Here is a 14,773-nt window from a genome sequence, read left to right on the forward strand (position 1 = left end):
ACAAATAATAAACCTTGAACTTAAATAGAAATGAACAAACTCTCAAAATTTCTAATGAACTTTCAGCACATGCACACACACCTGTTAGCACAATAATGTTATTGTTTATATGTAATTCATTGCACTCTGTTTCTGGACGTCTATCGTAGCCAGAATGTGATGGTGGATAATATAAGTAATCCCCGCTGTTGACTTCTTGCCAATAAAGTGAAAAGAGCACACAAACAAATTATTCCAAAGATTTTTCAAACAGATGTTCCTAAGTCAATCCTTCTGTAGGCAGCCGATGGATGAAGCAGCATCTGGGACTGGAGCGCTGTGCTTTGTGAGTGGTTTATGATCATAACATTGCTGTTTTAGACAAAACTTTAGTTTCGCTTGATTGTTAGGATAACCATTAACTGCACACATTATCCGGAAAAATTTTAAGACATCTTACAACATTTAAAAAGCAAGAATCTAACCACATGACACGCAATCAAGCAGTGACCGGTGTCATGCCGAATTTTGACCCGCTATATCCTTATGTTTAGGGGTAGGTGTAGGAATGGGCTTTAGTAGTAAGGACCAATGACGGTTAGGGTTAGAGGTGGGTGTAGGAGTGGGCTTTAGGGATAAGGGCCAATCAGGTAGCGGGGAGTCAGAATTTGGCGGGGAGTCAAATTTTGGCACAACACCGGTTACACACAAAACGCCAACCAATCGCACTTCCGCTAGCCAACTGGAAATTCCGCCCACCTTGTGAAATACAGTAGACTCGCTGAGAATATTGTGGATACCTACTTGGCTATATCCTTCTCGACAATCCCATATACATTTGGTGACAGTGCCACCTATAGGTAAAATTTCTAAGAATTCCTGGACGTTTTAAGTAATTCTACTTATTTTAAAGCACCTTGATTATCCCATGTCTGGTGATCATTGTGGCGTTTGGTGTGCATGCCCCCATAATTGCTGCTTACAGCTATATTTTACTTATGGATTCTGTATGTTTGATTATAAAATCAATTCACTTATCTATGCCAGTGTCATTTTGTGATTGTTCAAATCTTTGGGGGGCGGGAGGTTTCAGGAGGTCAGTGGTCACGGCAGCCACGGAGCGGCGCAGGAGTGTGTGTTTGTGTGTGTGTGTGACACGGGGCGGCTCTGGTTTCAAACACAGCGCCCATCTTTAACACAATAGCACCAGACAGACTTCGTCCCATAGCGAGATACCGCCGCTCATGTAAGTGATTCTTAATAAAACTCTCTTTATTCTCCGCGAACGAGTATGCACCGCGGCAGTGTTTGATGTGCTTCGGGTTGGTTACATTGTAACAAACGCACTTTTGTTGGAATTAAACATTATATCGACGCGAGCGACGGCGCGCGCATCACCGCAGCTTCGATAAACAGCGCCCTGGTGTCGTTGTTTTAATAACCGTTTCTCATTATGTGCTCCGTTTGTAAACTTTTCTCGTCGTTCGTCACCCCTGCGACCTGTTGCTTTCTCGGAGCTGGGCAGGAAAAGCGGATTTTATTCCCAGCAGCAGAAGGACTGGGGACAAAACAGCCAATAAACAAGGAGGGATCAGCGCGATCTGCGAGTAACGGGACGCAGCTTTTAGGACGTAGGCCTACTCGTAAACAGGCGTTTATATTTATTAACTTATATTTCTATTAACAATATCAGCTGAACTAATGGCCAAAACTGGACCGAGTGGACCCTTTCAGGATAATGCTAAACTGTTCTGTGAATACAAACTGTTATTATATCCTGTGTTTCTTCAAGTACGGGCACTTTTATGTCCAAGGTGCTGCCTTTTTATTAAAAGTACACTTTTTTTTTTATTTTATTTATTTTTATTTTTTTTGCCATGCCTTCATCGTTTGTTTTTGCTGCTTTTAAAATGCCTTTTCTGTACAGCTTTTTAATTTTTCTTGCCACAGACCCAGATTTTCAATCTTAAAATATGAAAATCCATCATATAAATATGAAATAGGGTCTAAATAAACCAAAGAGTGAAATATAAATATTTATTATGTGAAATGATTTATGGGTCTTTGACAAAAAAAGTAAAAAATCTTTTTAAAAATGAATAAATCTTTGTGTTAAAATAGCATAAAAAAAAACTAAAACTAAAAATAAAACATTTCATGACATATATTGTAACCATCAAATAAAATATATTAACATAATTTCCATGCACATTGAATGCTAGACAGTTTACAGAGCTTAATAATTAATAATAAGCTTAATAATTTTTTTTAAAAATTTTTTTACAATCATCAACATTTTTTAGTCAAGTATATCAAGACGTTTTATCAGGGTTATTTCCTATGACCTGGACAAAATAAGCCATTTCATAAAAATTTGAATGATTTGATAAAAGAAAATCAACCCACACATTTTAATAATAAAATCGAAACGATCACTGAGCTTATGCGTGAGAATGTCCTGTAAAGTATATTGCATCTGTAATAATCCTGTGAGTTCTCAAATATTGTTTTGAGAATAATCTTTAAGGCCAGCAAAGCATTTAGCCACATAGTTGGTTCAAGAAATCAAATGTTTAGCGTGCATGTGCTCTCCTCGAATTGTCTGAATCTGAAGATGTTGTGAGCTTGATTTCAGATGTCATTACGTGATTATTACATGAAAAAAGAGAATAACTATAAGGTCATGATTAAAAATATACATTTATAAATCTGATATCAAGATATCTCAACACTCTGTCAAATGTTTTCAACTTTTACAAGACTTTTTATAATTGTATCCTTATAGTAAGGCATTCACGTAGTCTGCAGTTACAACAAGTTCTCACTTCCAAGGCGTCATATACTTAGTGTTGATTGATTGTTCTTGGTTTGTTGTGTTGTGCCTGACAGTGTTCATTATTGCTTTGTCCTGTGTCGTTGATGGTCTAATGAAAAGTGACAGACTGCCATCACCTTGTCCAGTGTCTTCTTTATACATTTAGAGATTTAGAGAGCATGCACGAGAGAAGCCGCATATTTACTAGGGAAAGACTGATATGGATAAAATTACAACTTATGCACTAGGTTAAAATGGTTTAAACATGCAAATCGCTGACATATTTTGAAACTGTTCATAGAAGTTGCTACGCTATTATGTCAATGTAGGCTACTCGTTTTTAGAGTGATGATATCAATGCAAAGTATCATTGTTTACACCCACCCCCCCAGTCTCGGCCCAATACGAGAACTACGAAGAAGTATTGGTGCATCTCTAGCCATATGGAATAGTGCAGTAGTGCTTTTTTTTGTCCATCTGCTTGTTACGTTTTTATATTTATTAATTTCTTTATGTTTATTTATACTTTTAGTGGTTAGGAAGATGTTTCAGCCTCAGGCGGCACGCCCACAGTCTGTACTAACCGTCTGACGCTTACAGCACACAAAATTGGAAACGCTTTCTTAGTCCAATCAGGCTAAATCTAATTGGCTGACTTCTACAGGATTTCTGAGAGCTTAGTTTTCGCTGGTCCGCGTGGAAGCACGAGTCGAGTTCCATGTTGATACAGTGAGCACTTTTGAGGACTAAATAATAACAGAATTTGCCAAAGTTGCCAGGTTAATCACATCAACTCTTTTAAAGATAGTCAACATTTGGTTTGAGGCACGTAGCAGTAAGTAAAGCAGATATCCATGAGCAGAGCTGTATATTCTGCTTTGTTTACTTTGTTATGTCTGTGAAATACTCTGTAATGAGTTTCTGTGATGTACTTACACTCGCTACACATTTTCCGCTATTTTCCCGATTATTTTTTGTGCAATTGCTCGAAGAGACTCGTGCATCATTATATAAAATATTTATTTTCCCATGCCGGTCTTTTATTATGGTATAAGCCGTCTCCGATAACCCTGCCCCTAAACATCACGTAATGACAAACCTGGCTGTGACTGGTCGCTTTACATGTCAGTTAGATGGCTTTTCCTGCCTAAGTGGGCGGTTCTTTGCCAATGTTAGCTGCGACAGAACCCAGACCCTTTGATTAAGTCAAAGGTCTGTCTACGCGAGACTAGTTAGGAAGTGGTTAGTTTTAGGCATAGGGGTTGGGTTAGGTGCTCAAATATATCTTTATAATAGTGTAATATAACTACAATTGTTGTGACTTAATTTATCTTCCTGTTATGTGGTTTATTTTGTTGAAAAGTGGTTAGGTTTAGGCATGGGGGTTGGGTTAGATGATCAAAAATATCAGTTAGACAGTATAATGAAACTAAACTAGTAAAATGAAACATATTGCGGTTAAACGTGCGATAATATCTGAAGAATGAATTCACTATAGTGGCGCCTCCCAATGAGACTGGCCTGAGGTTACCAACAACGCTGAGGGCCGCTGTTGGTGTCTATACGTATAGTGACGTATAGGGCTCTTGCACAAGTGGTAGTATTTGACGCCATAGGGGTAAAAACGTGTTGGCAGTTGAGTCAGTTAGGGGGTGAAAATGCACCTTTGAGATGTGATGAAAATGTTTGTTTCAGAAAACTGATGGTTCATAAAGATAACAAAATGACAGAATTATCTTGTGATACATGTACTGTATATCCTAACTGTTGAGTTAAATAAACTATTGAGAGTTTGAAAAGTGTATTTTAGGGGAGGTTATTTTAAAAGTCCACTGGGCCAAAAGTGCCCATGTTGAAGAAACCGAAACGTTTCACATGTAAACACATTCTCTGGCCTTTAGTGAAGATTTTACAGAGTGCAGACACATTTTCTGCTTCGATCATTATCAGTAGGCCCAGTCATTCTGTAATACCTTCAGGCAGTGAGTTTATTTATGAGCTGTAATTGCACAAATGAATAATGGACATTTGAAAAAATCTGGCGGCCAGTATCGCTCTCTTTATCAGATTGTCAAACCCAAATGTTTCCAGCAGCTTCAGTGGGAAAACAATGCATTTATTATGCAGTTAACATAATAAGCTATGTCAGCTATATTTGTGGAAATTCAGATTGTGATGTTATCACAATTCATTGTTTTGTTCATTACTTTGTCATGCTGTAATTACACAGAGAGTATGGAACTCTTTTACAATTAGAACACCTTTACATACTTTTTCCAAAAAAACAAAAAAAAAAAACAACTTTCCGTCTTTGCAGAAATGGCTGTTGTAGAGTCATACATATGTATCTGTTTGAAACAGCTATTTTTCTTATTCCAGGCTGCATCCTGGTCTCCTTATGGTTAAAACTGTCATGACAAAGGGAAAAGACTTTATCTGCTTCTTGTAGATGTCACCGCCACTGTTAAAAACTAGTGTGGGGGTGGGTGTTGGGTGGTGGCCACAAAAAGATGTTAATCCTAACGTAAGAGTATTATCCCTTACGAAGACAACATCAAGGCTAAATAGAGGGCTGTGAGCCGAGTGGACATTATGTTGGTCAGCACTTACAGCTTTGTTTTGTTAATATGGCAGTGTGGTGGTTCTCAACTGGTTTTGCTTCAGGACCCAGATGTACATTACGTTGTATAATAGTTTTGCATTAAAAATAAAGAAAGATTTCCTTAAAACTGTACATTTGAAATTTATCAACATTGACCCACTGACCTAACAATTTTGATAGTTTCATGCTTTTGGTAGCCAATAGTTCACCGCTAAAAGCACTTTGTGGCTGGCACAAAACATGTTTGTCCTTGTTGCATGTTAGGACTGGGTATTCAAAAGCTCTCGATTCGATTTTGATTCAACGATTGGCTAGATTTCAGTTAAAATGTCCAATTTTCAAGCATAAGAAAGAAATCTGTATTCCAACAATAAATATGATGCCTTGAATTTGCATGGGATATTGCACGTAGGATTTGTTACATGTTTTTTTGTTTACATGCATAAATACTACACGCACTTAGATGATTTACAAGTCTTTACATTTTTACTATTTTGGATCATGACCAAGCAGTTGAGAACCACTTTGCTAATGCAGCCACCGACCACACAGATCTTGGTTTTCAGAGCTGGTCCAAGATTTAAGGCCCCCGTGCACTTCCTATGAAATGGAATGAAGTCACTTACAAATATGGGATATGGGTTGCGGCAGCCCACAATGATAACATGATACATGAAAAAAATAAAGGTAAAATGTGAGTTTCTCCATTGTTTCCAAGCCTTCACTGGATGATTATTTGATATGAAACTGTCGGAGTTTGAGTGAGAGACCTGTAATTAAAACGATCTGTACAATTTATTTTTATTTAGGCCTTACTTTGTGTTAATGTTCTCTTAGATGGGACATCGTCCTCTGGCTTTACATATTATTTATCTATGGTGTGTGTAATGCAAATCATCTATTCATTAAATAAATTAAGTGATAGCAATTGGGCAATTATCAAGTTATTTTACTTTTTTTTTTACCCCAATGTCATACTTTTTTTTTTTTTATATATATATATATAATTTAAAATCAATAGTATATAAATAACAATTATAATTTGAGTAAATAGACATTGTGGATAAAAAAGTGTGAAAATTAGCCCTGGTGTTGCCTACGAAATTCTAAAAAACTCAACCTAAGAACATGAAGTTTTTTTGTTTAATTAGTCTACAAAAGGAATCAAATCTACTCAAATGCTCTTTAGTGCCTATTCACTCTATTGTTTGATATGTAGCCGAAAGCCACATATCTGCCCATAGTAAGGTATGCCTATCATCATTCTTTTGTCTGTATTCTACCCATGAACACTCTTTTATACACCCATTTTTGCAGTAGTATCAGTGTCATCATAAATTACAATAATAGAGTGTAACCGACTCATATTATGGCTGTGTATAGCATGTTAGCGCATTAGCTCCATGAATTCAGAATGTAAACATGACTAATTACACATAAATCATCATCAAGTATTTAAAACAGCTTCTTTTAATTACCTTGTGTGAATTCTGCTCATAGATTGATGCTTGAAATAATTGATAACACATTTTAATGTCAAATTAATTGATGTTTTACAAGTAGTCTTGAACAAACAGTATGTCATTGCTCAGCTGGTTCAAACTTCTTTTTACCTCTGAATGAAGAAGAACTTCTCCGTAAGTTTTCTGGGGTCTTTATGTCTTGAGACCTCTTTTAAAGGTCAGCCGTCCTACAATCTCTGCTATCATATCTGAGATAGCCAAGCATTTACTGTAGATACTACCTGTCAAAACAAACACTTACAGACATTGTCCATGACTGCTGATATCGGTGTTGTATCCCCAGGGCAAGTCTTTGTTTTCTGGACAACCACTTAAAAGGCCCCATGAAATGGTATTGGCTGTTTTGAGAAAAGGATGAGCTCTTTGGTATGTCCCATCCCTACTTCCTGTTTTGAAAGGCCAAAACAAGTAAAAAAAACAATTTGCTCGTAAAGCAATTTCATTGGGTCTTTAAGACAAGCCAATGGTAGATATAGTAAACGGGGCAATTTTAACTTGTCTTTAGTTAATCCTCTCTAACTTCCATAGTAGCCAGTGAGTAAGTTTACATGGGCAGTTATAATCGAGCTGATGTGGGTTTTTGCATAGTCGAGCTGCAGTCTTGATATTCCGTCCAAGTATACATGACACCATGTCCAATCGAATAGCTGAAGGAAGGACGTCAGCTGAGGGAATGACGTAGTTGGTTTTTGGTTGACCTTTTGCATCATATTATCACGTCAAAGAAGTGAGCTAACTAGCTGTAACTAGGTAATGAACAACGAGATGCATGGAAAACTTTACAGCCATGTGCATTCCTTACATTTTTTACGCGTTGATTTTAGATCAGATGCACGTTATCCGTTATGCTTATGGTATTGTCTGAAGATGAAGCAGTTTTCTCCTGGATTGTTTAACCATACAAGCTCTGCTTTGCTTCACTTAGCTCCTTCAATTTATAATGACATTAACCTTATAAACTCAGTGTAAAGTGTAATTATAACATTTAGACTGAGAAGAGATGTTATGTATAATGGACGATTAAAAAAAAAAATGACTTGCCTATATTTTCCAAGCGATCACTGTGTACATGTTCTTATATCTGTACCTGTCATTTGCTTCAGGCTACATATTCAATAAATATCAACCTGGTCTCATAGAATGAACCTTACTCTATATCAGGGATGGGCAACTGGTGGCCTGCGTGCCGTATACGGTATCTTTGAATACGGCACGTCGGACAAGACTGAGGATTGATTTTAGTTCTTTGAAAAAGGGATTATGTAAAGATTGCATTCAGACTATGATGTTATTACAACTATTGAGCAGAAGAGGTCGTTTGTTCTTAGCAGACCTGCTGATCACTGTAGACACATCATATATAAGGTAAATTGAGCTACATTTTACCTCAGCTTGTCAGCAAGCTAGTGCACACTAACGTTTATGTATGCAGGGGAACCCATGTCTTTTGTTTGCCTGGATACGACATTTGTCATTAAAGATTTCAATTTGATTCAAAGAGACGTACAGTATGAGAGATACATACACCAGAGCTGCTCTCCTCACAGATGTAAAGGGTAAAATACAAGGGTAAAAGGCATCAAAAAGTTTGATGAGATCCGTAACAGCACGAGAGTCACCTAAGACATCTAATGATGTTTCGCTCGTGCTTGCGAAAAACAAGAAACGGGACTGTTAGGTCCATGCGTGTGTAGGGGGGCAGTGGTGGCTTGGCGGTTAAGGCTCTGGGTTACTGACAACACTGCCACGATGCCACCGTTGGGCCCTTGAGCAAGGCCCTTGACCCCATCTGCTCCAGGGGCGCCGTATCATGGCTGACCCTGCGCTCTGACCCCAGCTTGGTTAGGATATGCGAAAACACATTGTACTCAAGATGGCGCCGAGTATGGCTGCTGCGTTGCGAGCTCTGACACAACATGGTAGTTAGGGGCAGTGGTGAACCAGGGGCAGTGGTGGCTTGGCGGTTAAGGCTCTGGGTTATTGACTAGATGGGCAGGGGTTCAAGCCCCAACACCGCCACAATGCCACCATTGGGCCCTTGAGCAAGGCCCTTGACCCCATCTGCTCCAGGGGCACTGTATCATGGCTGACCCTGCACTCTGACCCCAGCTTAGCTGGGATATGTGAAAAAAAGAATTTCACTGTATATGTGCAAATGTATAATGTGTGATAAATCAATAAAATTAATTAATTAAAGTTGTGGTGCTGAAATGTTTTGTATTAATGCACTGAAATGTTATGTTCTTGTACCCAGTATTGCTATTGATGATAACATTTGGATTTTGGTGATAATATTTAGATTTGAACTAATACCTATAAGCTCTTCTATGAGGTGGGGTTAAAAATGTCTTTTCATTTGTGTGTTTGTGTGTTGCAAATGTAGACAATGCAAATGAGATTCATTTTCTTGAAAATGTAAGTTTGAAGTATATTGCTTGTCAGTTGAACATGAATTTGTACATGTGAACTGCATGTTTTAGTATAAATGCAAGTTACAAAATAATTTTATTAGTTTTTATAAATATTGTTAAATATAAATGTTAATATAGGTAACAAAATCTTTAAAAGCACATTGCATTAGTTTTGCATAGATTACCCACAATAATGAGGAAACTGAGTAAGGGGGTGAACATTTTAGAGTGCGGATTTGTAATCTGGCCCCTTGGTAGAAAGGAGAAATAATGTTGGGCCTCGCCACCATCAAAGTTGCCTATCCCTGCTCTATACGCTGTACATTTTTGCAAACTGACTTGTTAAACTCTCATTTATCTTTTCGGACACTATTGTTAGGTTAAGTGTAAAGTTTTAGGTTAGGGAGGTACGTTTTACTTATTAAAACCTCCATCTAATATTCACCTTAAAAACCTTTTCTGATTACAACCTCATTTTGCTTGGTTTTGGCACCCCCCACTGGACATTTCACCTGGAAACTGCAGCCACACAAAATCTGTAATTGGCATGCTGCTCAAGTCTGTTTGTTTGTAGCTTGCTAGCCTGCTTAGCATTGCATATTCCTCTATGCTCATCATTTTATTTTACTGCGTGCTTCGTTTATTTCCGCTTTTCTACTGTTTCAATTGCGTGTTTATTACCACGTGCACCCGTTTTCTTTCTTTTCTTTTCTCTTTTCCGCTTGTCTACATATCGCATTTCGACTGCGTGAATTCATTTTCTCCTTTGTGTTTTACACGGATTATTGCATCAATCTCAAACATTTGCTAATCAGGAACTAACACAAGAACAGCAAACAGTTACGTGAGGGATTCACATCGATCTCAAACCCTCGCTGCTCAAGAACAACCATAACAACAACAACAACAACAAACAATTGCGGTAAGTCATGGCATCCACTCATATTATTATTATTATTATTCCTGCATTGCATGCCACATGTTTACTATAGCTTCTTCTGTCAGCAGTGAGGGGTTTATGTGTGATAAATTTAAGGAATTAGTCAGGCTGACGGAGAAGGTTAATGAGTTAGAGACATGCATTCGAACACTAGTGGAGGTCAGTGAGATAGAGAAGCCGGTAGATACTGTTTCGTATGTGGGTAGAACAGCGAGCAACACACATACTTTGGTTCCGGCTGTAAAGCCCCCGCAGCAGGGTGTTTGGGTGACGTCTCGGCAGCATACTCGCTCAGCAAAGCGACACCACTCTCCCGTTCATGTTAGGGTTTCCATTCAGTTCTCCCCACCCAGTGATGCACCCGCTGAGAATCATGTTGAAAGAGCCTTGGTTTTAGGAGATTCTATTGTAAGGAACGTGGAAATAGAGACTCCAGCCACTATTGTTAAATGCATTTCCGGTGACAGAGCATCTGACATCAGATCAAATTCACAAGTGCTGGCTAATGATAAACATAGATTTTCTAAAGTTGTTATTCATGTCTGCACTAAAAATGTCCTGCATCGCCAGTTGGAGATCACTAAATATAATGTTAAAGAGGTGTGTGAACTTGCAGAAATGATGCCAGACACTGTAATATGCTCTGGCCCTCTCCCTGCTCATCGTGGTGACAAGGTTTATAGTAGATTAGTGTCACTGAATGGCGTGCTGTCTGAGTGGTTTCCGGAGAATAGCATAGGATTTATAGACAATTGGAAGTGTTTTTGGGGTAGACCTGACCTGCTAAAGAGAGACGGACTCCATCCCTCCAGGAAAGGTGCCGCTCTCCTCTTTAGTAATTTGGCTCATAGTCTTAATAGTGATAGTATTTGACTAACTGGGGCCCAGGTCAGGAAGCAGACAAACTGGCTAATCCGTCTGCTAGCTGCCTTGAGATGTCACACAGGTCACATAAACAACAACATATAGAGACTGTATCACCTAGATATCACATTGAGACTGTGTCTGTTCCCCGGACTACCAAACACAAACCCCTCCATAAACATTTAGAAAAAATTTGATTAAGGTAAAACTTAAAAAAAAAAAAAAAAAATAAAAAAAAAGAATGAAGATAAACATCATATAAATGTAGGGCTACTAAACATTAGATCTCTTCCAACCAAAGCACTAATTGTAAATGAAATTATTACAGATCATAGTTTGGATGCGCTCTATTTGACTGAAACCTGCCTTAAACCGGATGAAAATATTAGTTTAAATTGATCTACTCCCCCAAGTTATTGTTATAAACAGAATTAACACTAGCTTATTGATCCTTCAAATTCAAAAATCATCAAAGATAATTATCACTTATCAAAACCAATAGAATATTAATAAGGATTAATATCGCCAGGGCACTACCCTGGAATCAGGGACTAATAACCAGACAGTATAACAGTCTCAATATTAGTGTCATGATTCACTGTTGTTTGCCTTGTTATATTACAATTAGATTGTTCTCTTTGGAAAATCGACGTCTGGAGAACATCGACATTCAAAAGGAAACAACGAAGGCTTGAACCCGAGCACTGACATCCCCTGCCAGCCCTTGACACAGGTGTATGCAAAACAACCCAAAACACTTCTCTTTGAAATATAACAAAGTTTATTGATGCAGTAATATCAATTAATAATCAATACAATGCAGTCAATAAACTTCCGACTTACAGTGACATGATTAGATATGGTGACCAAAATAAGCCTATAACACATGAGAGGAAGGTATGTGTGTGAATGTGTGTGTGTGTAAGGAGTGACGCGCACAAAATGGTGGACGTGACTCTCGTGGAGAGTATGTCACGTGAGATTTCCGGCCAGAGAATATGGCCACGAATGTGGGCGGAAAGAAGCCCACATACTGCGTGTCTCCGCTTGTATGATAACTTAGGGACAAAGCTGAGCTTTATCACCAAGTTATCTACTAGCCAAATGTGTGTGCGGGTATGTTTGTGAGGGGTTGCGTGTGTGTGGTTAGTTAGAGAGAGAGAGAGAGAGAGAATAAATTGGCGGCACCGAAGCCGGTTTCGTGATTGTGGGAGAGAAAGCAGCTGTTAGTTTATCACTCAGGAGACACGGTGAACGGCTCGTAAACCGTCCCGAGGTCTTCGGTTCTTTAATGGATAAACTCAGTGTGCCGGTCTCATCTGTGATAGCGGAAACACAGCAAATCTCATTTGTGATAACAGTACGTTACAGTAATACTTAAGTATTATTAGCAGCAATGAGTGGACTCAGTGGTCCGTAAACTGTACAAGCAATAACCTTGATACACAAGAATAACACATTATAATATTCTATCTCTGCCCAGACATAAACCTCTTACTTGGATCGTGTGAGGATGCAGGTAGAATGCGTGCATCCGTCCTTTAACTCCGACTTGGTTCCTCGAGGCTCGGGTGATGACAGGAGGCCGTTTCCTCACTTTGTCGGCGGGTGGTACGGCTGCTGATTCTCGGCGGGCTGGCGGAGAAATCAGCGATGTCGACTCAGTTGAAGAGGGAAGCGAAATCTTCTTTCTTTACTTCTGCAGGCAAACGGATGAAGATGCGGATTGCTCGGCGTTCTCCTTCGGATCCATTAGAGTGTTCAGTGGAACACAGAGTAATCTCAACTCGTCCAGCGAGATTGTATGGCCACAGTTTCAAGTCGTACGTTACTTCCTTGTGCAACGAGGCTACACCTGAGAGCAGCGATGAGCTGCATCTATGTATGGCACGCAAAGTTGCTGGAAGCGATACCCAGAAGGATCTCAGAAGTATTTCTACTCACGATGACGTAATGTTTGAGGGGCGTTCTGTCGTGCGCCTCATCCAATAGGAGTTGAGAGTTCGATCCTTTGGAATTTCGCACATAGGTATAAAGTGAACAAGGCTTCATGGAGTCTGTTTTGGACTCCTTTTGTTTGATTTTGGCAGGGTTGTTATCAGTAAGATTTTATGACTGTGTGTGTAGGCCTCAGTCAGGCTTTACGACTGTGTGCAGGCTTGCTTTTGTCTTATATCTGAATACATCAGGCCCAACAATTACCTCATCTCTTGAATGCTGCGATCAACTAATGTTACTCAATCTACACCACGCTATCATTCAGGTAGAACTATTCTTTCGACCACTAAAGATACCTTCACTAATAATCTTCCAGATATATTTCATATACTGTACTCAGTAAGTCAAAAAGTCTAGAAGAACTTGATGTAATAACAGAAAATATAAATACAGTCTTCTCTAGCACTCTTGGTAGTGTCACCTCATTTGATTAAAGAAAATTAAAGAAAATTAAACAAAAAAGCCCCGCACCATGGTACAATGATCACACTCATGCTCTCAATAGAGCAGCTTGGAAAATGGAGCGCAAGTGGAAGAATACAAAATTAGTGGTATTTTACGATGCATGGAAGGATAGTGTCTGTAGCTACAGACAGGCACTAAAAGCTGCCAGATCAGCATATTTGAGCAAACTCATAAAAAATAACCACAACAATCCTAGATGTTTATTCAGTACTGTGGCTAAATTTGTAAGGGATAAAGCCTCGACTGAACCAGATATTCCATCGCAGCACAATAGTAATGACTTCATGAATTTCTTTACTGATAAAATTGAAATAATCAGAAATAAAATTGGAATTATGCAATCATCTGTCACAGTACCATAGAAAATAGTATCTCATAATTTTCCTCACGAGCAACTTCAATCCTTTGCTGTCACTGTTCAGGACACAGACACACTAACTCAGTTTAAGTCTAGATTAAAGACTAAGTCTAGACAGGTATACACCTAATTTATCCATCAACTCACAATTAGGCTGCTTTAATTAGGTCTGCCGGAGCCAGAAACATTTATCATGCTCTATAACTTTGCAAAAAATTTAATGGCATCTATGCTAATATTATTCTATTTGTTTCCCTGTCTCAACCTCGGGATTCATATCCTGGCCAGATCCATCTCCGTTCCTACTTGGTGTCGGACTCCACTGCTATGTGTCTCTGAGTTATGATGACTAAACGCAGTCAGTGCCCAGCCAGACATCACTTCAGTCTATTACGATAGACTTCAGGGGATGAACTGATGCCAACTCCAACCATAAGACATGGGATACTTCATATGCCACTGCCTGAACCTTGGACTTAGGATAGACCTCACCAAAATTACCTGCTGGTTGAACTGTGATGCACCTCACTGATCTCTGCCTGCATCACCTTGGTCTAATGATGGACTACTTTCTTAAAATGGAATACATAGGCAATTATTTGCCAACAAAAGCCTTCATCGGCCAACTAACAAAGGACAATGCATCAATGTGAACTTCTGCAGTTAATCCAGGATGGACTTCAAAGACATTAGTCATTAATCTTACAGTTCATACAAAATCTTTGTATAAACACTGGCCCTTAACACTTACTTAGTTTACTAATTGTAAACCATGACCTGCACTGCACATAAATAACTAATATTGGCATTATATTCAT

At 38.8% G+C, this 14,773-nt stretch overlaps 1 protein-coding gene across 4 annotated transcripts in view; it reads left to right on the top strand.

Moving 5' to 3' along the window:
• The first annotated feature begins 1,130 nt into the window (after window positions 1-1,130).
• LOC127441298 (multiple PDZ domain protein-like) overlaps window positions 1,131-14,773 on the top strand; it is a 117,905-nt gene continuing 104,262 nt past the window's right edge. For all 4 annotated transcript variants that reach the window (XM_051698534.1, XM_051698544.1, XM_051698553.1 and 1 more), the window contains exons 1-3: window positions 1,131-1,225; window positions 10,146-10,252; window positions 11,763-11,867. The gene's annotated coding sequence lies outside the window, so the exon portion shown is untranslated. The remainder of the gene's footprint in view (window positions 1,226-10,145; window positions 10,253-11,762; window positions 11,868-14,773) is intronic.

Source organism: Myxocyprinus asiaticus, chromosome 1 (genome assembly GCF_019703515.2).
Source record: "Myxocyprinus asiaticus isolate MX2 ecotype Aquarium Trade chromosome 1, UBuf_Myxa_2, whole genome shotgun sequence".
Taxonomy (NCBI): domain Eukaryota; kingdom Metazoa; phylum Chordata; class Actinopteri; order Cypriniformes; family Catostomidae; genus Myxocyprinus; species Myxocyprinus asiaticus.